Source organism: Prunus avium, chromosome 6, assembly GCF_965620075.1.
Source record: "Prunus avium chromosome 6, drPruAviu1.hap1.1, whole genome shotgun sequence".
Taxonomy (NCBI): Eukaryota; Viridiplantae; Streptophyta; class Magnoliopsida; order Rosales; family Rosaceae; genus Prunus; species Prunus avium.
The window spans coordinates 29,551,673-29,559,246 of NC_142289.1; the positions used below are offsets into that span (position 1 = coordinate 29,551,673).

Here is a 7,574-nt window from a genome sequence, read left to right on the forward strand (position 1 = left end):
AATACTTTTGTAGCTTCTATTGCTCTTCTGTGTCGTTTCCAGTTACGACCATGTCATCCACATAAACAATTAATACAATGATTTTTTCTCATATAATGACTTTGAGTGTATCCAAAATTCTTCATAGACTTACTAAATTTGCCAAACCATGTCCTGATAGTTGTTTTAACCCATATAATGACTTTCTGAGCTTGCAAACTTAATTTTTCTTGTTATGAGCTAAATTACATCATAGTGGTAAATTCATATATACATCTTCTTCCAAGTCTCCTTGTAAGAAGACATTTTTAACATCGAACTAATGTAGTTGCCAATCTAGATTTGCTGCTAGAGACAGTAGGACTCTGATAGTGTTAATCTTGGCTACTAGGGCAAAGGTCTCCTGATAGTCCACCCCATATATATGTGTACCCTTTCTTCACCAATCTAGCTTTATATCTTTCAATGGATCTATCTGCTTTGAGTTTCACAATATACATGCATCCCACCGTCTTTTTTCAGTGAGGTAAATGCACAAGCTCCCATGTGGCATTCTTTTGCAGAGCTCGCATTTCTTCATTCATAGCTTCTTTCCATTTTGAGTATTATAATGCTTCAGTCACACTATTAGGGATAGATATATCAGCCAACTGGTTCATAAAGTAGACATGTGACTCAGATAATCTGCTTCGAGATATATAATTATTGATGGGTTATTTTCCTTTGGATTTAAGATCTGCTTCGTATTGAACTCGAAGTTTACCACAGTTCTTTCTTTCTGGAAGTTGGTATATAAGGGTAAATGTATCCTTTATGCTTTCTAAAATTAAAACATCATGGTATATTTCATTAGTGTTGTCAGTTTTAGGGGGAGATGTTACTTGAATGACTTCCTCAGAAGGTGATTGGTGTGGTACTAGGGCTGAAGGCGGGTCCGGAGCGGGCAAAGTCTCGGATAACAGTTCAACTTCCTCCTCTTGATTTTGGCAGCATGGAGTCGACCGGTCGTTTTCCACTGGTGATCGGTCGTGTGGGAGAGGCGACTAATTGCTTTGAGGTAAAGACCCCTCCTATGCATGGATAAAAGAAGGCAACTGGTCGCTTTGATGCTTAGTCTCTTCTGTTGTGAAAAAGTCCAGTAAAGTCAGGGTATTTGGCTCATGTGCTTCTAAAACATATATGTCATGTTCCCGAAACACTACATCCAAGGATGTATAGACCTTCTGACTTGGATGGTGATAACATCGATAGCCTTTCTGATGAAGGGCATAGCCAATGAAAACACACTTTTCTGCTTGGGGATCCAATTTGTTACATTGGTGATCATGTAAGTGTACAAATACAACACAGCCAAAAATTCATGGTTCAAGGTTTGGGGTGGGAGGTATTTGGAGATGGTGGTGAAATGTTTGAAGATGAGTTTGGAAATTCAAGATACTTGAGAGAATCCTATTTATAAGGTACGCTACAAACATGACGATCTTGCCCCAAAAAGATCGAGGCATATTTGTACCAAATAAAGATGCACGAACCACTTCCAATAAATGTCAGTTCTTTCACTCAGCTACCCCATTTTATTGCGGTGTATATGGAGACGAGCGTTAATGTATGATGTCATGATCCTGTAAGAATTTTTCGAGATCATGATTAAAAAATTCTCCGCCATTGTCAGAACAGAGAAACTGAATTTGGGCATGAACTGAATTGCCACCATTTTATGGAACTGTTGAAACGTTAAACTGACTTTCTTTGTGGTTTTGAAAAGGGAAACCCATGTCATTCGAGTGCAGTCATCAATGAAAGTGGCAAACTATCGAGCTCTAGCCGGAGTAGCGATTTGAGTAGGCCCCCAAACATCATAATGAATAAGGGAGAAGGGAACCAAACTTTTATTCGTACTTAATAGGAACGGAACGCGATGGCTCTTAGCCAATTCACACGTATCACACTGGAAGCTGGAAACATCAAAATTGGAAAATAATGATGGAAACAACTTCTTCATATAACCAAATGAGGCATGCCCAAGATGTTTATGCCATAACCAAACTTGGTCTCTCTGCCTTTCAGAACTAGCTCCACTTGTTGTGAAAGCTTGACCAACCTTGGTCTCAATATCCAGTGCCCAGTCCAAGTAGTAGAGTTTGCCGTGCCTAGTACCACAACCAATTGTCTTTCCCGTGAGGATGTCCTAAAAAACACAATGATTCGGCCAAAATGTTACAGTACAGCCCAAAGTAGTAGTAAGTTGTGCAGCAAACAACAAGTTATGGTCCAAGGATGAAACAATCAATACATAATCCAAATGTATGGAGTTAGAGAGAGATAAAGAGCCCACCCCAACCATAAGAGAGGGGGACTATTAGCATTAGACACCACCGACTGAGTGGATGGTTTATGGCCAGGATCAAATTTCATGTGATCTGTAACACTCGAGTCAATAATTCATGCGGGTTTTGGAGAGGACGTATGAAAAGCGGAACCTTTGGTGGTGGCGATAAAAGCACGAGCCCGGGAAGTAGGTTCAGCAGGATTGATCGCATGCTTCTGTGAGTCTACAAGGAGGGAGAGAATCGTAAGGGGTCCTGACATCGCAGCGAAACTAAGATTTGATATGAGTGTGTGTTTGTGGTTGAGGAGTTGATTTGAGAATTTCAGGAATTTGATTTGAGGATTTTGATGTATGAATTTGATTTAGGAATTTGATTTGAGAGGTATGTGTTTAAGGAGTTTGATAAGAGGATTTGATTTGAAAGGTAAGGAATTTGATTTAGGGTTTTGGGTTTGAATTTGAGGGTATGATTTGATGGCTTAGAGACAACTTAGGATCGATTGCTCTGATACCATGCTAAAATATGAATATGGTTTGAATACATTTAGGTTAATTGTATTCTTCTCCATAATTAGATATGTATATATATATATATATAGGAGTTTACAAGGGTGCTTTACAAGGAAATAGATACAGTAATTAATTATGAGAATATCTCCTAATTATATAAGGATGTATCAACTATATAAAACAAGGAAGTAAATCACCTAATTAACTCAGGGAATAAACCTCCTTGATTTAGTAGGTTAACTCGCGTCAACAGTACACTATTCTTCTATAGTTTTGAGTGGCTAGGTGCATCTCACTATTTTGATGTCTACATAGACAAGAGAGACGGACCAAATTGTAGTAAATGTTTCTACAAGATACGACCATGCAGGGACTGGCAGACCTAGAAATTTTTCTGGGAAAGGGCAACATTTAAAATACTAAAAGCTTCAAAAAAATGGACAATCCAAAACCCCAGATAAATTCCTAAAAGCTCAAAACCTATGTTGCACTGGTACAACAATACGATACGGTACGACACATCAATACGTTAGGAGACATCCCTTTGAGAGTGACTCTGCGTTAGTGGTTCAGTTCATGCATAGTTAGTGGAAGTCCTCACATCCCTTTGTTTGTGGTTGTGCTCCAGTGTAAAGCTTTATTGCATACTTTTATTCAGAGGCGGCCCACAGCATGTGCGGGCTGTGCGACCGCACAGGGCCCCCAAAATTTAGGGGCCTCCAAATGTTTTAAAAAGCCCAGCAATATATTATATATTTTGTTATTCCAAAAATATTACTATCATTTCCTGGACAGATTGTTCCTTCTTCACAGGGCCCCCAAAATTTAGGGGCCTCCAAATGTTTTAAAAAGCCCAGCAACCCAGCAATATATATATATATATATATATATATATATATATATATATATATATATTTTTATTCCAAAAATATTACTATTATTTCCTAACAGGCAGATTGTTCCTTCTTGATTCTTCTTCCATCTTCCGTCCAAACACAAATCTCCTTTACTCTTTGGCAAGTCAAAAGGCGCTCTGTGTGCATCTCTTCTCTCAAGTCTCCACCACACCTCTCTCTCTCTCTCTCTCTCTCTCTCTCTCTCTCTCTCTCTCTCTCTCTCATATTAGAATTTAGAAATTATATGTTGCATTTGGAATTAGCCATCATATGATTGCAAGAAGAAACCTAAAAAATCATGTGAATCTCTATCCCTAATTTGTCAATGCTTTTCATATATTGTTTTTGTAATTATTTTAACAGACTTTTTGTTTTGTGAAAATCAGGTGAAACCGTCAAAATCAGATGATAGCTGCAAAAATCAGGTTCTATTGTCCTCTTTTTTTGTTATGATGTGTGTTATTTTGCTATATTAGAAAAATGTTTAAAAGAAAACACTCATCTGGATATAGTAAGCGCCAACAAAAGAGAAGAGTTGAAGAATTAACTCAATCTCAGAGAGGTGCTCTTGATAAATTCATTATTAAAGAACCACAAGGTTTAGTTGAAAATCTTGAAAATGTAGGTCATGATGAACATGCTAATGAAAATGTGGAAAACTTAGGTCATGCGCTCAACCATGTCACAAGAAAGATTAAATGGTTTAACTTTGATATCTGTTGAAAGTGATTTCTTGGAAGAACTTGATTGTACTCGTTTTATTAATGATTTTGCAGCTCAAGATGCAAGGAGGACAGTTTTTAGATGATTCTGTAGCTGGTTTGGTTGCTGGTTGATGATTGTACTTGCTTGGGTTCTTGAGTGTTGCTGGTTTGGAAGTATTTTGCTTCATTTTGCTGGGTGTAGTTTTTTTGTATGTAAAAGAAAATTGAATAGATGTGAGTGTGTGAAAATAGACGAAGGATGATCTTGATTCTATTTGTCTAATGTAATTGATGCCACATAATGATTTCGGTTTAATATATTTATGATTTATGAATTTTAAAATGTGAAAAATTGTTATTTTACTTATACATATAGGGCCTCATCAGCTTTCTTCGCACAGGGCCTCCATATCTAATGGACCGACTCTGCTTTTATTGTATGGACCTCATTTTGTTGTCATTAGTATTATTGATGATAATAGAAATAGAAACTGTCTGCCTCTAAAATGAAATGGAAATTTTTTATAAATATTAAATAGTAATTAAACTTCAACCATACTAAAATTGTATAAAGAGTACGAACAAAATTGACATGTATATTTCTACAAATATAACATCCGTTCAAATTTTCTAACTTGAAAAAGTGGCTTGCATATTTTTTTTGCTGTCGAATGTTGGTTGAGGTTGATTTACACCAAAAATCATAGTGTCAGCAAAGGAAATCACGATTTTATTTTTAGACCACAGTAAAAATGCAGGAATGGCTTCTTTTTTTTGCCATCAACAACATGCCAAAAAGATTATGAGGAAAAAAAAACTCTAAATTTATCTTGTCGTTTTTCATATAAGACAGAGAAATATCATGCGGTGTTACTGCCAATTTCACAAGGGATGTTTTCAGTGATGAAAATTGGGATCAAACAGGTCAACACTGCTATAAGATGGCTCTAAATCCTGTTGGCATTGATGAACAGTGTGTTGTGTATTTATTTATCTTGATACAAAGGAGAGAACATGTAGCACAAAAGCAAAGTAGAACACAACAATTTATGTATAGAGAACATTAATTAGTACTTTCTACTTCTTGGATAAAGGAAGAGGTGCCAAGGATGATGTAGCACAACCAAGAGCCTTTATCACGCCAGTAATTGTGGGCTTGACATTAGAACACAGAGAGGTAAAAGGGCCTTCGTCTCCACCGTAGGTGAGATCAATGTTAGTCAACTCCACATTCTCACATGGTATACCCTTGGAACATACAAGCTTGATTGCAAGTGGAGTGAAAGATGAGCCCTTAATGCTCTTGAAGCTGACATTACTGATCTTAACTTTTGACGGAGGCTTTTGGTCACACCGAGTATATGGGCAGTACAATTGGTCTATGAGGATAGGGTTACTGACATTAACCATGATAATATCCTCATAGTGTATATCTGAGGCAGTGCTAGGTGAAGGAGAATCTGGCCATGTTTTGATTCTCACACCGTTCTGCGTATTAGTCAGGGTGCAGTTCTTAACTATGATCCCGGTCACATCCTTTTCTTCCTTATATCTTCCAAGGCTTCCAATGCTTATTCCATGGCCGGGCCCACAAGTAACATCAGTCACTGTGATTTGGTGGGAGTCATCACCAATAGAAACACAGTCATCCCCAGTTCCAATCTTTGCATGAGTAATGTTGATACCAGTCAAAGCCCCGATATGGATTCCATCTGTGTTTCTGCTATCGTCAGGTGCCGTGATAGTAAGATGTTGAAATGTAGTATGGTTGCACCGGAAAACATGCATGTGGAAATTTTTGCTGTTAAGTGAAGTTATGTCATGAACTTTGGAATTGGTGATGAATTCGAACCGCAAATTAATGGGAATAGGTTTGCAATTTTTGTTTTTGTGACAGTCATTTTGACTCCAAGCAAGTGCCCCTTGCCCATCAAAAGTCCCACCACCTGATAAGGTGAGCATGTCAATGTACTGAAAACCAACCCAAGTATCCGGTCTTGTGAGTTGGCCAGCGTCTTCTGGAGCCTGCAATGTGCCTCGAACTTGCATCTCAATAGGAGCCTTACAAGGGCCTCTGAAAGTTACTTCTTTTAACTTGTATGTCCCACTCGGAACAACAACTTTACTCGCCGAAGGCGATGCACATGCATCACTCCAAGCCTTGGCCAAGGCCTTACTAACATCAGAGCCAGGCTTTGCACCGTATGTTGCACTCGTCACGTCAAACACACTAGCATGAGCTTTAGCTGTAGATGCTAACAATAAGAACAAAAGCATTGCCAATAAACTTAATTTCAGAGCCATCTTGATTTTCCTTCCACTTTGTTATTTTGTTCTCTCTTTTTTTTCTTTGGAAGGATGATGCCACTCCATTTTGAGTTGAGGCCAATTTATAGTCCGATTGGGAAGGCTCAACACCATCAAACTATCCAACCAATCACTAACTATTTTTATACGAAGTTGCATTCTAGTTCAGCTTTATATCCTATAATTAGTAAGCTGTTTAGCCTTAAGAATATTCATCACCAAATCTCTATCTAGAACGTGCTAAAGCTGTTTGTAGTATTACTGTCCTCCTCAACACCCCGCAATATATGTATATTCCAAAAAAAGAGGACCAAAACCATGCATACGTATGCATACTTGGATAGAGTTAACAAGATCAACAGGGAAAAACCATGCCTAAACTATTGGCCCATCTATATATATACTTTTTCTAATATCATCCAACTAGAAAGTGCCTCATCTTAACAACTTTAATTCATCTACTTAGCTTAAATAATCCATTTGCACCATTGTGGTGGTTAGTTCATCTATTTTTGACCATATTCTTTTTATTTTTCTTATAATCCAGAGGTTTTGCTTACTATTCACCGGTGGCATTGATCTCACCTACAATAGAAACAGAGGCCCTCTTAACTCTCAATGTTCTAATGTCAAGCCCATCATTACTCGTGTGACAAAAGCTCTTGCTTGTGCTACCTCTACTGGGTTAAAGAAGTGGAAAGTACTAAAGATAAAGTGTTGTGTTCTTTGATTTTTTTCGATTTTGTGGTGTGTGTACCGGTCTTTTTTCTTCGGTCAGATACCTTCACATGTTCCTAAAAGCTTAGGTACGGCAAAGATATGGCAATTAAAATAATATATAATTTATCA

The 7,574-nt window shown here is 37.7% G+C and overlaps 1 pseudogene; it reads right to left on the reverse strand.

Moving 5' to 3' along the window:
- Positions 1–5,495: 5,495 nt before the first annotated feature.
- Positions 5,496–6,722, reverse strand: LOC110773773 (exopolygalacturonase pseudogene; annotated as a pseudogene).
- Positions 6,723–7,574: the final 852 nt, after the last annotated feature.